Here is a 15,327-nt window from a genome sequence, read left to right as displayed (position 1 = left end):
TGCGACTAAGGTCGGGAGCTAATGACGCTGTGCACTCTGGGTGTCAGGAGGAGGGGGGGGGACGACTGATGGCACTGGGGGAACAGAGCTGATGGTATGTCAGGGGGGGGGGAAATAGTGTAGCTGATGGCACTTGGGCTGATCACACAGGGGGAAACGAAGGGTGTTGGGGACGGATGGCAGGGGGTCTGATGAGTTTTTATAAAGGAAAACAGTCTATTAATTCATATCTAAAATAAGCTATGTGCTTGATGTCTACATGAATGCTTACAATATACAGGCCACAGTGAAAAGTTTAAAATGTTTTATTTTTATTTTTACACAAGAAAAAAATATCACATTCCTGCATATAAATGCAGCATCATTACAGTAAAACATGCAGGATTAAAATCATTATTGCACTGGTTGGAGAGTCCCTGTAGGACTGCCATCTCCACAAGCCAAGTACATGAAACTGCAATCGTGGGCACAGCAGTAACCCAGCTCTCCATTCTTCTGTAAGAGGGTTGCTCCAAACACTTTGGGATCCAGAGTCGAGAGTCCGATACCTAAAAGACTAAAGAGAATATAACAGTGAGGACAGTTTACTGAGGGGGAAAATCATAGCCGAGTCTACCAGAGGTGGACTGATGACCAGGGGGCCACCAGCCAGGTACATAATAATCTGATGCTCTCAGCATTAATGAATACTGTGGATATCAGGTACTTACGCACCTGGCCAACAGCTGCAGGTGCCCTCCTGAACTCAACTCTGTCACCATCCTCAGGACAGTGGTACAGTTGAATACTATGGTGAGGACTGCAGTATTTTGTGCTGCACTATGGCTGTCCCAGCCTACTTGTGTTAGGCCCATGCAGTTCTGTTGGCCCTGCTTATTTGGGTTGACCAGTCTTCTGGTCAGCAGGGCATGGTGGGAGTTGTAGTTTTGCAGCAGCTGGATGGCCGCAGGTTGAGCATCCCTGGCCTATAACATGGGGCCACTTTTAGTTTTTTTTTCCCAGGGCCACTTTAGGTTCCCAGTCCGCCTCTGGAGTCTACTGTATATACAAGGTGGTGCTCCCGGCCCCTCAGTGTGCACAATGACAAAAAGAGGACTGTGCGAACCACAAATATTGTGGACGGCAAAGTGGATTGCCACTTAAAGTCATAGGATGTGGATTTTGGTGCAGAATATATATGCCAAAACACATGTGAAAATATGGCTTTGGGTAAAAAAAATTAGCTCCTAAACACAAAAAAGAAATAGCACATCACACGGCTAGTTGGTTACACGGCCTAAGTCTCGGTGACCACAGGCAGCTCACGATATGGCTGACACATGCAGCTGAAACCGCACTCACCTTGGCTACATTGCAGATGGCCCCTGGAAACCCAATGGAAGGCCTCCTTCTCATGAGCATATCCATGTTGTGGTCTGCAAACTGTGGATCCGCACAATACGGATGCTGGCCGCGTGCGTACCGCACTTTTCTTGGCCCCGTTATACAAATGCCTATTCTTGTTTTGCGGATTGGACGCAGATCAAAAATATGGTTGTGTGAATGAGGCCTAAAAGTGAGTTTAAGGGCTTTTCCCATCTTAGGGTGGGTTCACATCACATTTTATGCCTTCGTTTGAAAAAAAAAAAAAAAAGATACAAAATACAGCACACCACGTTCTTGTATCCTGCAGTATAGTTTTTTTTTCTTTTTTTTTAACAATAGAAGTCTATGGTGCCACTGTATGGCATCCATTTAACGTATACGCTTTTTTGTATAGGTTAAACGGATGGGAAAAACGCTTTGTGAACCCAGCATTAGATATATTACAGATGGTCCCAACCAGAACGCAGGTCTTCTGACTCTCATCGTGCTCGGTAACACAGCCACCATGTCCAGGTAGAAAATAACTAGAAACATTCATTTCATGTTTGGCTAAGGGCTCATGGACACGACCATGCTTGGTCCAGGAAATACATCCCACGTGTCGGCTGTATCTCCCAGAAGGATGGCCCCATTCACTGCATCATAGTGACTTATGATGCGTAGAGTTCCTATTGTACTGTGCTTACATCATGAGGAGTACGGTACAATAGACCTGTGTTCAGGTAGGAACTCATTGAACCATAAATCACTATAGTGCAGCGAGTTCAGGTCAGAGGAGCCGCCATCAGTGCGGGAGATGCAGCCGACACACAGGATGGGTTTGCATGAGCCCTAACTCCCACCTCTCCAATCATTCTCCACCTGGACAGAGGTCGGGGGACCCCCTTTATGTGCGAGTCTCAAAGGTGGGACCAGGGATCAGCAACCTCCGGCACTCCAGCTGTTCACAAACTACAACTCCCAGAATCCTCCTTTCACTTCTGTGGGAGTTACAAGAACGGACAAACATGTTTGCATGTTGGGGGTTGTAGTTTCACAGCAGCTGGAGTTGCGGATTCCTGTACTAGACATTTATGTCAACCTGCAGATATGCCATAAATGTCTAAGAAGGGAAGACCCCTTTAAGGGTTGGTTCACACACAGGTTTTTGGAATGGATCTAGCAGGAAGGAGAAGTCCGAGAGCCAGGCGCTGCGTGAAGTAACAAAAACCCGTGACCGTGTTGTGCTATTGTGGGGCTGGCACGAGGCGGCAGCAGCTGCTCTCTCTTTAACCACTTAAATGCTGTGGCAGCCGAGTTTGGAGTTACTTCTGATCCCGGCAGTGGGATGCCAGCCGTATAATACAACTGTACCTCCAAGGGAGAGCTCAAGCACGGCAAAACATTGCACTATTACAGGAAGGGGTTAAGAAGGGAAAGCTGTGGCTTTTAAGGTATAAGGAAAAGTACAACTCTCAGCAGGCCCCACCACAACATCTGGATACACCCTTTGGCGATGACCACGTTGGGTGGAAATCTGCGGTGTACATTAACATGCCTCAGAATCTGCACCGCACCTCACTTATTTGGGGCAGTGTGGGCGCCCTTTCTTGGAATCTGGTACAGCGCTGTGGGATTCGTCAGCCTCTATCCTAAGGAGACCCCCATACAGCCCTCAGAGAGCAGCCTCCTATCTCTACCCACTGTGGCCCATAGGTGTCACTATGACTGTATTACTGGTGGACGGCAGACGCCCCCTGGTGGCTTGCACTGACACTGCAGGACTGCTTTACCTGAATAGGTTGAAGGAAGCGTCCGTCCTCTAGGTGGACGAGCTTTGGCTCCTTCTCCTCCTTAGTTCGCTGTTGTGCAGTTTTTCCTCAATCTTTCTTTCGTGCCCGGCGGGAACATGGCGGTTTCCATTCTGCTCGATCTCCTTCTTGGTCCTGCCTTTACCCCCCGCTCCACAGCTGTATTCGCGCAAGTTGTAGTAGTCGTACTCGTCGTAATGGTCCTCTTCAAACACGGTCAAGCTTTCCACGTCTGCAGACATGACGGAAAAATACGGACACAGCAGACCTCAAACAGCACAAACCTCCAGCAGTAGCTGCCTCAGCTTGTAAACACACTGCCCCCGCGCTGTGATTGGTCCGTTCCATGTTTTGCGGGTGGGAGGATGTACCGGACTTTCTCGCCCAATCAGGAGTGAGTGTAGAGGGTCACGCCCTCTGGCTGTAAACGTGGAAGGCGATTGGCTGCTCTGTTGACAAGCGCGTTCTCCCAGACACAGCTCCTCACTGGCTGCTGACAGAGCTGGTGACAGGGGCGTGCGTGTCCTGACAGGCATATCACAGCTAGGGCTGTTGCGACAGACGGTTCACAACAAGGGTGCAGGGTACAAGGGAAGCCAAAATCAGGAGAGAAAGTATAGATATGGCTTCTCTTTATTTAAATTCACTCCTGGTTTTGGCTTCCAAAACATCAGTATGGCCGTACCAGGTGGCGTAGCTAGAAATGACTGGGCCCCACAGCCAATTTTTGAATGGGGCCCCCCTCCCCCAGTAATTTTTTTTAGCGACCCCTTCCTTTCACGCCGCCCCCATTCCTGTGGCTAGTAAAGATCTCTCTCTCAGACCAGGCCCGGCAGCTGTTCCATCCGTCACTCTATACTGTCACTGTATATCATTTCATTGTGTAATACTGTTGAGGGGGCCCTGACAAAATCTTTTAGGCCCCTTTCACACGGGCGAGTTTTCAGCGCGGGTGCAATGCGTGAGTTGAACGCATTGCACCCGCACTGAATCCGGACCCATTCATTTCTATGGGGCTGTGCACACGAGCGGTGATTTTCACGCATCACTTGTGCGTTGCGTGAAAATCACAGCATGCTCCTCTTTGTGCGTTTTGCAAGCAAGTGCGGATGCGGTGCGATTTTCACGCACGGTTGCTAGGAGACAATCGGGATGGGGACCCGATCTTTATTATTTTCCCTTATAACATGGTTATAAGGGAAAATAATAGCATTCTGAATACAGAATCCATAGTACAGTAGGGCTGGAGGGGTTAAAAAAAAAGATCTTTTACGGTGGTGATGGATCATGTGACGGACCATGTGATGAGCGCAGTGACGTCATCAAAGGTCCTATTCCTCACAGAACAAGACAGAAGGAGATGCCGGCTGCGCGAACAAGTGGATTAAGGTGAGTTAAATTTTTTAAATTTTTTTTTTAACCCCTCCAGCCCTATTGTACTATGCATTCTGTATTCAGAATCAGAGAAGGGCTGGCAGCCGTAGTCCTGGGGGGAAAATCCTGTCAAGTGGCCCATTTTAGCCCCGCCCATTATTAAAAGCCCCTCCTACATATAATAGGCCACTCCCAACACACACTACAGCTGACATTCTATAGTTGAGGCCTGTCTCTACACATCATACGGAGAGAGGGGAGGCCTGTCCTGGCTGCACTGCCTGCTTATACAACAAGCTACAGCCAGGAAGCTCCTCCGCTCTCCTCCCTCCCCTGATCCTGCTCAAGGCCTGTGGTTCCCTCCACCATCTGCCACCCACCCGTGGCCTGCTGCCCCCTTTCGTCGTCCTCACCCAGCTCTGAATCCTCCTTCTGCAAATGGCAGGAGGAGGAGACGGAGCATCTCCTCTCCTACATAGCACCACATACCTCTTACATCCAGTGATGTCACCTTTGATGTAGACGTTCTCTTTCCTCATCTTCTCCATTCAGACCAGACCGCCATGATGATTTTTCAGCCATCTCCCATCTCTGCAGAGATTGAGAAACAGACATTAGTTTCCCACATTTCCACCATCTTCACATCTTCTGAACACCTTTTCCTGCCACCCCCAATACTGTGCTCGCTGTGCCCTCAATACTATACTGCAGAAACAGTCCCCCTGGAAATACTACTACCACACAGATAGTGCCCCCAATACTGCGCCCGCTGTGTCCCCAATACTATACTGCAGAAACAGCCCTCCTGGAAATACTACTACCACACAGATAGCGCCCCCTTCAACAATTATTGGCACACAGTGCTCTAAAAAATAACTGACCCCAGACACTAATAGTATAAAGATAGTGTCCCCCCAAAATAATTGTGCTAAGCTGACACTGTGCCAGGGTGCCCCCAAAAGTAACAGTGCTCCCCAAAATCCCACCAATAGAAATAATTTTCTGCCAGAGCACACTTAGTAGTAATAATGCCCCTATAGTGTCCATACTAGTGATCATGTTCCTCATAGCCCCCCAGTAGTAGTAAAGCTCCGCATAATACCCCCTAGTTTTAATATTTCTCCCTATAATATGACAGTACATTAAATACCCCCGCGTAGTGCCCGCAGTTGAGCTAATGTCCCCATAATGTATGCCAGTATAAAATACCTCTATATAGTGCCTCAGTAAATGCCCTCATAGTGCTCCTCTCCCCCTTCCCCATAGTGTCCCCCATAATATGCCAGTAAAAAAATGCCCCTTTTTAGTGCCCCCAGCAGATGCCCCTATAGTGCTCCTCTCCCCCTTCCCCATAGTGTCCCCCATAATATGCCAGTAAAAAAATGCCCCTTAGTGCCCCCAGCAGATGCCCCTATAGTGCTCCTCTCCCCCACAATGTGCCAGTAAAAAATGCCCCTTCTTAGTGCCACCAGATGCCCCAATAGTGCTCCACTCCCCCATAGTGCCCTCAAATAATGCCCCATAGTGACGCTTTCCCCTATAGTGCCTCCCATAATGTGCCAGTAAAAAATGCCCCCTTAGTGCCACCAGATGCCATAGTGCCCCCATAATGTGCCAATAAAAAAGGCCCCTTTAGAGCCCCCACTTCCCCATAGTGGCCCCAAATAATGCCCCTATAGTGCTAACAGATGACCCATAGTGCCGCTCTCCCCTATAGTGCCCCCCAAATGTGCCAATTAAAAAAGCCCCTTTAGAGCCCCCATAGTGCTCCTCTCCCCCATGGTGCCCCCCCCATAATGAGCCAGTAAGAAATGCCCCCATAGTGCCCCCCCAAATGGGTAAGAAATAAATGCCCCCAGAGTGCCACCCCAAAAAAATGGGGCTGTAAGAAATGCCAGATGCCCCCATAGTGCCAGCTTCCCCCGCAAAAAAACCCCCAAAAAAACCACTAATACTTACCTTCATCAGCAGTGATGCGATGCAGGCCTCTTCCGATCTGTGTCCCTGCTGTGTGCTGCCCGGCTCATCTCCTACTGCCCCCCCCCCCCCCACCGCCGCTGGCAACTAGAAGCAGGGCCGCGCCGCCTGTGGTGATGAGTCTTGTTCTTGGTTTGAGTCTTGTTCTGACGTCAGGAGAGCGCTTCACTCAGTAGGGAATAACAGACACAACAATGATGTACTGAATGAACGCTCTGAGGTTTATTTTTAATGCACACAGGTTATATAGAGGGGGTTTTACCCCATTTATTAGCATATCAACGCAAGTTGTTTGTTCTACCTATCATATTAACACGTTCTATTCTACAGACAGTCAAAAGAGAAACAAAAACGGAACTTCCATATTAGGAATATTGTCCGGGAGTAGTGCCAAGGAGATAAAATTCAGGGTTACCGAGAAAAAACTTATTTCTTAACAGCAATCAGAGTTAGTTTCTAACAAAGAAATGAAACTTTAACAGAAAGCAGATTTAGTTTTAACATATAAAAACATGGATTCCTTTCAGGTACCACATTCAGTTTTTTATCACGCGCGTGCAAAACGCATTGCACCCGCGCGATAAAAACGGAACGCAATCGCAGTCAAAACTGACTGCAATTGCGTACCTACTCGCGCGGGTTTATCGCAACGCATCCGGACATGCTCGTGTGAAAGAGGCCTTAGTCCTCCTCCTCCTGGATGGGCCCCTTTTGGGTTAGGGCCCCAAAGCAGCCGCTTCCCCTATAGCTATACCCTGGCTGGACCCTCAGTGATTTATAACAAGGACAGCTGTAGGAACCATTCAGACGTTGGGTTTAATTTTCTACTCACCACAGAAGTATGTTGATAACATTATTAGTGGAGGTGAGTGATTTAAAAAAAAAAAATTATATTATTTTTTTTCTACTCCAGTATGGAACAGGGAAGCACGGCTCTGGGAGGAAGACAGGTGGTGTTAACAGCAATCGAACCTGAAAGCTGTGCCAGTTTCTTCAAACACACAAATGTTAGATCAGGAAAAGTGTGAATTTTCATAAATACAGCAGTGGAGTCCAGCAACGTTACTGTCCCTGCTATTACTCCAGAAGACATGCACATGTCATTGATATGTGTCCCTATACAGCTACTGTGACAGCATCCTCTGGGCTTCTCCGGAGTATAGGCTGTATTAAGCCTCATGCAGACGTCAGTGTTTCACGGACGTGTGCTGTACGTGTTCTCCACTTTTTTGTGCCCTTCTCCAGATCTGTGCATCCACAAAATCATATTTATGAGCTATACAGGCAGTTATTTCCTTCTCGTGGCTTGGTTTTTACTCTGATATGCATTGTCAGCTATGAGATCTTTTATATAGACATGACAGTGTCTTCCCAAATCATGTCCAGTCAACCGAATTTACCACAGTGCACTCCAATCAAGGTGTAGAAACATCTCAAAAATGATCAAGAGAAATTGGAGGCCCCCAGAGCTAATTTTCATGTCTCATGGCAAAGGATCTGTCCATGCAAAATCTTTAATTTTTTTGCAAAATTTTCAAAAAATTTGCACTCTCTCATTATGGGCTATCGGGTAACCAAACTTTTTTCATGCATAAACATACACCAATGAATGCACAGTATATAGGCATATATCAAAGTGTTCATGATTGTTATGATTGGTCAATTCCTGATCGAAGTGTAAAGTGTTTAACTCCTTCAGGTCCCTGCCATTTTTCACCTTAAGGACCAGGCCATTTTTTGCAAATCTGACATGTGTCACTTTATGTGGTGATAACTTTAAAACGCTTTTAATTATCCAGGCCATTCTGAGATTGTTTTCTCGTCACGTATTGTACTTTATGACAGTGGTAAAATTGAGTATAAAAAAAATTCCAAATTTACCAAAAAAAAATTGAAAAAATGTGCAAATTTCCAAATTTCAATTTCTCTATTTTTATAATAGATAGTAATACCTCCAAAATAGTTATTACTTTACATTCCCCATATGTCTACTTCATGTTTGGATCATTTTGTGAATGCCATTTTATTTTTTTGGGGACGTTAGAAGGCTAAGAAGTTTAGAAGTAAATCTTGAAATTTTTCAGAAAATTTCTAAAACCCACTTTTTCAGGACCAGTTTAGGTCTGAAGGCACTTTGTGAGGCTTACATAATAGAAACCACCCAAAAATGACCCTATTTTACAAACTACACCCCTCAAGGTATTCAAAACTGATTTTACAAACTTTGTTAACCCTTTAGGTGTTCCACAATAATTAATGGAAAATAGAGATAACATTTTTTGGGCGAATGTCTTGTGTAGGGGCCCATTTTTTTCCGGATGAGATGACGGTTTGATTGGTACTATTAAAGGGTGCATATGACTTTTTGATCGCGATACCTAATATGTCTACTTTTTTTTTTATTTATGTAAGTTTTACACAATGATTTTATTTTTGAAACCAAAAAATTAATCATGTTATAGTGTCTCCATAGTCTGAGAGCCATAGTTTTTTCAGTTTTTGGGCGATTATCTTAGGTAGGGTATGATTTTTGCAGGATGAGATGACGGTTTGATTGGCACTATTTTGGGGTGCGTATGACTTTTTGATCGCTTGCCATTACACTTTTTGTGATGTAAGGTGACAAAAAAGCCCTGTTTTTATTTTAATTTTTTTACGGTGTTCATCTGAGGGGTTAGGTCATGTGATATTTTTATAGAGCAGGTTCTTACGGACACGGCGATACCTAATATGTATACTTTTTCTTTATTTACTTATGTTTTACACAATAACAGCATTTTTAAAACAAAAAAAAACCAATGTTTTAGTTTCTCAATATTCTGAGCCATAGTTTTTTTTATTTTTTGGGCGATTGTCTTAGGTAGGGGCTCATTTTTTGTGGGATGAGGTGACGGTTAGATTGGTACTATTTTGGCGGGCATACGCCTTTTTGATCGCTTGGTGTTGTACTTTTAGTGATGTAAGGTGACTTTTTTATTTTATTTTGCACAGTTTTTTTTTTTTTTTTTTTTAAGGTGTTCATCGGAGGGATTAGGACATGTGATATGTTTATAGAGCAGGTAGATACGAACGCGGCGATACCTAATATGTCTACTTTTCTTTTTTTCCCTATTTTTAGCAAAAACATTTTTTACTTTATTTGGGAAAATGTTATTTTTTTTTTTTACTTGAAACTTTTAATTTTGGGGGGGGGGGGGGGGGGGGAACTTTATTTTTTCAAATTTTCTTCCACTTTATTTTTTGTCCTACTTTGAGACAACTTTTGTGGGTCTGATCCCCTTTACAATGCATTCCAATACTTCTGTATTGGAATGCATTGGCTGTATGAGTAATACAGTGTGTATTACTCATACAGCTTCCTGCCTGTGAGATCCAGGGGGCTGGATCTCACAGGCTCTGCACCGGAAGGCAGCCTGATGCCTAAGGCAGCCTGATGCCTTCCCTTATAACATGGTTATGGAAGGCTATCAGTGACTGCCGGACCCCTGCCGCGGATCGGGCGCCGGGTGGGCGCAGCTCCTGCACCCGACCGATCCCCATGAAGTACATGTACGTCACGGGTCTTTAAGTCCCGCAAAGAAATGATGTACATGTACGTCATGGATCCTTAATGGGTTGAAAATAATATATACAATATATAATTGTATTTATTTTTTTCTCATGTTTACTAGGCAATTAACCCCTTCAGTACAGAGCCACTTTTCACCTTAAATCCCAGGCCAATTTTTGCAAATCTGACGTGTCACTTTATGTGGTAATAACTTTTACTTATCCAAGCCATTCTGAGATTGTTTTCTTGTGACACATTGTACTTCATAAAGGCATAAATTTGAATCAATATATTTCACCTTTATTTATGAAGAAATTCTAAATTTACAAAAAAAAAATTGAAAAATTCACAATTTTCTAAATTTTAATTTCTGTGCTTTTAAAACAGAAAGTGATAAAATATTTATTTAATAACATTCCCCATATGTCTACTTTATGTTGGCATCATTTTGTAAATGTAATTATATTTTTTTAGGACGTTAGAAGGCTTAGAAGTTTAGTAGCAATTTTTTTAAATTTTTAACAAAATTTCCAAAACCATTTTTTGAGCACCAATTCAGTTATAAAGTGATTTTGAGGGGCTTATGTAATGGAAACCACCCATTTTTAGAAACTACACCCCTCAAATTATTCAAAACTGATGTTACAAACTTTGTTAACCCTTGAGGTGTTCCACAAGAATTAAAGGAAAATGGAGGGGAAATTTCAAAATTTCACTTTTTTGGTAGATTTTTTATGTTAATACATTTTTTCTTGTAACACAGCAAGGGTTAACAGCAAAATAAACCTTAATATATATTGCTCTGATTCTGCAGTTTACAGAAATACCCCATATGTGGCGGTAAACTGCTCTATGGGCACAAGGCAGTAGTCAGAAGGAAAGGAGCGCAATATGGATTTTCGATTTTGCTAGAATGGCACCATTTTGTATTTGAAGAGACCCTGACGTACCCCTACAATGGAAACCCTCAAAAAGTGACCCCATTTTGGAAACTACACCCCCTTAAAGAATATATTAAGCGTTTTATTGAATTTGAAAACACTTGGCTGTGAAAATGAAATGTTTAATTTCTTCCAATAAAATGTTGCTTTAGCCCCAAATTTTTCATTTTCACAAGGGGTAACAGGAGAAAAAGCACCCCATAATCTTTTACTTATTTTCTACTGAATATGGCAACACCCCATATGTGGTGGTAAACTACTGTGGGGGCACATGGCAGGACTGCCATATGGCTTTTGCAGCGCAGATTTTGATGGATTGGTTTAAGGGTGCCATTGGTTTTTATTTTTTAAGTGATTGTCTTATGTGGGGGCTCATTTTTTTGCAGGATGAGGTGATGTTTCCATTGGTATCATTTTGGGGTACATAAGATTTTTTGATTGCTTGGTATTCCACTTTTTGTGAGGCAAGGTGAAAACAAATAGTTTTTTAAATTTATTGTTACAGCATTCACCTGAGGGGGCTGTGGGGGGTTAGCTCTTTTTCATCACATCACATTTTCATTATACAGTTCTGTAAACTTGGTACAATCACCTTGCACCTTATCTGCACCATTGTTTCCAATGGTCATTTCACTCACACCACTGTGTGCAATGTGTATCTCCGTCACACTCTCATTTTTAGCATCAAGTTTATAAGTCCCAGTTCTCACTGGAGTTTCACCCTCAGTGCGAACAACAGGATAGTCCTTGCTATCCCTGTCCATGTCCATCACATGGTTCCCAGCTACCAAACTGGCACGTATCAGGTTCACCTGGCACCTTGCGTCCAGCACCGCCTGGACTGAACTGCCATTCATCACAATGTTGCACATTTTCGGCGCAGTCTGTAGTCCCGGTGTCTCAACACCTCCTGGCCCAGCAGGTAGCAACTGCGGTCGGCTCACTGTCACATTATCTGCTATACAAGCAATAACTGGAACGCTCTTACCCATTGTCGTCACAGGTTCAGCGCTCTCAAGTTCTATACGCACAACTCCACAGCGGTCACCATGCTTCTCCTGGATGTTAGGAATCTGCAGCCTTTGATTCCTGGTCACCTGACCCTTGACCATAGGACAATCAGGTGCACACTTTCCCACTTGACGACATCTCCAGCAGCACTCTCTCTGTTGTGGGACAGCTGCATGCTGTCATGGTTGGTTGCTCCCAGCAACGGTCTTATGGCACCTCCGCACTTCCTCTCTGGGACTCGGTACCCACTGGAACTCTTGAGAGCCGCACCGCTCTCCATTTCACTCTCTTCCCGTCGGTTTCCCTTGGCAACGGCACACCTCTTGGCGACGAGGTCACTGCCCAGTTCCTCAGCACAACTGTTACTGTGGGAAACGCCTTGGGATAGGACTTCTCTTTGTCTGTCCAACTCCTTCATGAGTTTTTTATGCTCCTGTTGCCACTTTACTTGCTCTTGTTTAGCCTCCTCCCTGAGCTTTTCATGCTCCAGATTGGCTTGCACCAGCTGCTCGGTGAGATCCTCTATCCACCCATAGCAACAGACTTTCCCAGCAAATAAGTTCACTTTAATTTGAGACCACAGTCTCCAGGTGTCTCTTTCACTGGGTCTCTGGCCCTTTAAATCTCCACACAGCAACTTCTTGCAAACACAGTAGAAGTGTCCAGATTAGCAGCACCTGCTGTCTCATCGTTGCCCCTAGCAACTGGCTGTTGCTGCCTTTTTTCCTGGACAACTTGCCCGCATCCGACACCAATTGTGGGGGGTTAGCTCTTTTTCGGGGGTTGCAACCACACACGTCTTCACGGACACCAAGTTTTAATGGCTAAACATTGCATTTATTGTGGCACACGGCATAAAGAAAGACATACAAATAAACTCCTGCCCATCTAGGCACTACCTAAACAAAATACGTCCCTACCTCACTCGTAGAGCACAGTTTACACATGGACATCATATGCGGCTTTCCTCAGCCAACCTCAATACAGCAGCCTCCAGGCTGTGGCAATTCCAGTACCTTTTGGGGGAGTGTGGCCCAGTAGTCCTCCAGACGCTGGCCGTGCAACTCTCGTTCTCTAGGCGTCGCTAGGTCCCCCAAACTTCAGGCTATTGCATAGCCTCGTGGCCCCTCAGTCCTCCTAACTGAGACCACGCTGACAAAACCTCACCAGGCCTCTGTCTGCACACTCTCCAGAGTGAGACACACCCAATTGCAGAAACCAGATTAAATGGAATCCCTGGACGTGAGCATGCCCTAAGTCCCGGACTGGAGCATGGGGAACAGGCACCCACCCAACACATTGCCTGTTCCCAGTAAAAGCCCGCCCTGAAATAGCTGAACCAGCTACACTATCTATATGGTGTCCCCCAACTACTTTAGTGGACACCTGGACAAGGGCTTTTACTCCACCAAGGCCGGGCCCCTTGGTGACACGCTCCTGGTGCAAACAACACCTCAATGTTCACATTGCCACAGGGCATATAATGAGATATTTTTATAGAGCAGGTTGTTATGGACATGGCAATACCTATAATTATATAATTTTTATTTTTGTTAAGTTTTACACAGTGAAACCCTGTTTGAACAGAATAAAATCTTGTTTTTTTGTTGCCATTTGCTGAGAGACATATTTTTTTTATTTTTTGGGCGATTGTCTTAAGTAGGATCTCATTTTTTGCGGGATGAGATGACTGTTTGATTGGTACCATTTTGCGGTACATAAGACTTTTGGATCGCTTGGTGTTACACTATTTGTGAGGCAAGGTGACAAAAAATAGCTGTTTTGGCATAGTTTTAAAAATTTTTTTTTTACAGCATTCACCTAAGGGGCCATCTCATGTGATATTTTTATAGAGAAGGTTGTTACGGATGTGGCAATACCCAATGTGTCTATTATTTTTATTTTTGTTATGTTTTACACAGTGAAAGCCTTTTTGAACAGAATAAAATCTTGTTTTTGTGTTTTTTTTGGCCGATTGTCTTAAGTAGGTCTCATTTTTTGCGGGATGAGATGACTTTTTTTATTGGTACCATTTTAGGCTAAATGCGCTTTTTTGATCGCTTGATGTTACACTTTTTGTGAGGCAAGGTGACCAGAAAATGGCTGTTTTGGCACTGTTTTTTTTTGTTTTTTTTTGGCGTTCATCTGGCGGAGTGGATCATGTGATATTTTTATAAAGTCAGTCGATACGGACGCGGCAATACCTAATATGTCTACTTTTCTCTTTTTCCCTATTTTTGTTAACTATATTTTGTGAAAAGGAGGCTTTTTTTTAAACTTTTTTGTAAAACTTTATTTTTATTACTTCTTTTTTAACTTTATTTATGTCCCACTCTGGGACTTCAACTTTTGGGGGTCTGATCCCCTTTACAATGCATTACAATACTTCTGTATTGTAATGCATTGGCTGTAAGTGTATTACCAGTGTAATACACTTACAGCCTTTCTGACTGTGAGATCCAGGGGGCTGGATCTCACAGGCTCACACGGATGGCAGCCACGATGCCTAAGGAAGGCATCGGGCTGCCGTCCAAGCCATCGGGTCCCCGTCACAGCAGCGCGGGGACCTGATAGACACCCCGCACCCGGCAGGATACCGCACGTGCCGTGGTCAGCGCTGTTTTCACCGATGCCGGCGCATACAGCAGGGTCTGGTTTATAGTGACTGTTGGACTCCTGCAGCTGATCGGGCGGGAGCAGCTCCTGCGCCCGCCCGATCAGAGCGCTGTAGCTGTACGGCGCTGGAATTTGTGACCCTGTTTCCAGCTCCGTACATTTACGGCGCTGGTATCCTACGGGTTAACTTTTACACTTTGTTATGATTGGTCAATTCCTGACATTTGTGATGTCATTGGGGGTCAAGTCTATGTCACACTTTGATGATGTAATCACTGCCTATATATGTGCATTCATTGATGTATGGTTATGTTTGAAAAAGGTTTTGGTGAACAATGCAGCATTTTCCCATCTTACCAAGCATAGCGGTGTACACTTTATTGCAGCTATGCTTGGTATTGCAGCTCAGCCAGATTAATTTAAATGGGGTTGAGCTACATCTGGTCTATGTGACAGATGAACTTGACGTCACTAGAAAGAGGCTACAGCACTCACTTGGGCGCCACAGCCTCTTCAAACAATTGATCAAGGAGGGTCCCGGAATCAGACACCCACCAATCAAATATTGATGACATATGGAAACATTGTCTATCTGAAACTGGCCTAAGGACTTTACCCAAGAGGAGCCTAGTTCAAGATATACAGTGCATTTGGAAAGTCTTCAGACCTTTTCACATTTAGTTCTAAAAGTGAAAACTAATTT

The 15,327-nt window shown here is 44.5% G+C and overlaps 1 long non-coding RNA gene across 1 annotated transcript; it reads right to left on the bottom strand.

The window, feature by feature from the left end:
- Nucleotides 1-287: 287 nt before the first annotated feature.
- LOC120995532 lies at nucleotides 288-3,455 on the bottom strand. The gene is made up of 2 exons (XR_005777616.1): nucleotides 3,138-3,455; nucleotides 288-556 (listed from the first exon to the last, which is right to left on the bottom strand). It is a non-coding gene; the product is annotated as an uncharacterized LOC120995532 (long non-coding RNA).
- Between the last annotated feature and the right edge of the window lie 11,872 nt (nucleotides 3,456-15,327).

Source organism: Bufo bufo, chromosome 3 (assembly GCF_905171765.1).
Source record: "Bufo bufo chromosome 3, aBufBuf1.1, whole genome shotgun sequence".
Taxonomy (NCBI): domain Eukaryota; kingdom Metazoa; phylum Chordata; class Amphibia; order Anura; family Bufonidae; genus Bufo; species Bufo bufo.
Note: the sequence above shows the minus strand (reverse complement) of the source record. Positions and strands in the feature narration are given on the sequence as shown.